Source organism: Petaurus breviceps, unplaced genomic scaffold (genome assembly GCF_028583685.1).
Source record: "Petaurus breviceps papuanus isolate PSGF00001 unplaced genomic scaffold, PetGlider_PUasm1.0 90919, whole genome shotgun sequence".
Classification (NCBI taxonomy): domain Eukaryota; kingdom Metazoa; phylum Chordata; class Mammalia; order Diprotodontia; family Petauridae; genus Petaurus; species Petaurus breviceps.
Window position 1 is genome coordinate 16,500,732 of NW_027187378.1, and position 1,117 is coordinate 16,501,848.

The window sequence follows — 1,117 nt, forward strand, 5'->3', positions numbered from 1 at the left end:
TGGACACACCTGAGTCCCAAATGGAAACTCACCCCTTCCAGTTACATTTTTACAAGTCCTGTAGCTAATTTAGGGTCCTATTTGGTGCAAAATTTCAAGCAGCCCCCAAGAAATGGACAGAAAGTAAAGCACCCATTATTTCCCCTGCTCTGTGACTCCCAGGTTATGCCCACATATGTAAGAAGTAAAAAAAAAAAAAACAAAAAACAAACAACTGATTCATTTATCTGGAAATTTGAGAAGCATGACTATGTGCTTGTTTCATTTATCTGGATTTTGGGGGGGGCATGGGGAGAAATGATATTTTATTATTTGTTCTTCTGTTAAATTATTTTCTGTACTTTCTGTATTTTCAAGTATGTCTGTTATGAATGTCATTTAAATGAACAAATTCTCTGCTGAGATGAGGCTCCCTGCCATCAGCTATCATTTAGAAGATGCAGAGGAAATATCTTGAGCCTACAGCACAGGAATATTTCTTACTTCTCTATTTTCTTTTGGGAGTATAGACACAATATCTAGGTACAATCACAGTTTCCTGTGACTTCCAGTTATTCCACTGTCAGGACAACCTGAGAACACAAACACATTAAAATGTGAGCAAGATCTTTACCTAGAGTCTAAATTGAAACTTAACTCACATTTCTGGAACCAATGTCTCATCAATACCCTAATCATTCGGTGACCAGAGCTTGCGCATTTTTTTCTTATATCTTCCCTCAAAATATTTTGTATTTAGTTAGAGAAAATTTGAGCTTGATAATATTTTTTATTTATGAAATAATGTGAATATGAAAGAAAAGTCTGGAACACCGTTGATTTAACCTTCTTCCATCCCTGTCTCCCCCATTTCAAAAGCTGCAATGGAAATCAATTCAGATACTCTGGCTGCAGCATTTTTGAAAGGAGGAAGGAATAAGTCTCTATAAAGCCATTACAGTACCTTGCAGCAGATAATCTTAAAATTTTCCACATCAATTAGATTAAGCATTTCCCCAAAGGGTTCAATACAGGGGAGGAGGGAGAAGGAGAGACAGACAGACAGAGGGGGGGGGAAGGAGTGAGGGAGAGAAAAGAGAGAGAGAGAGAGAGAGAGAGAGAAAGAGAGAGAGAGAGA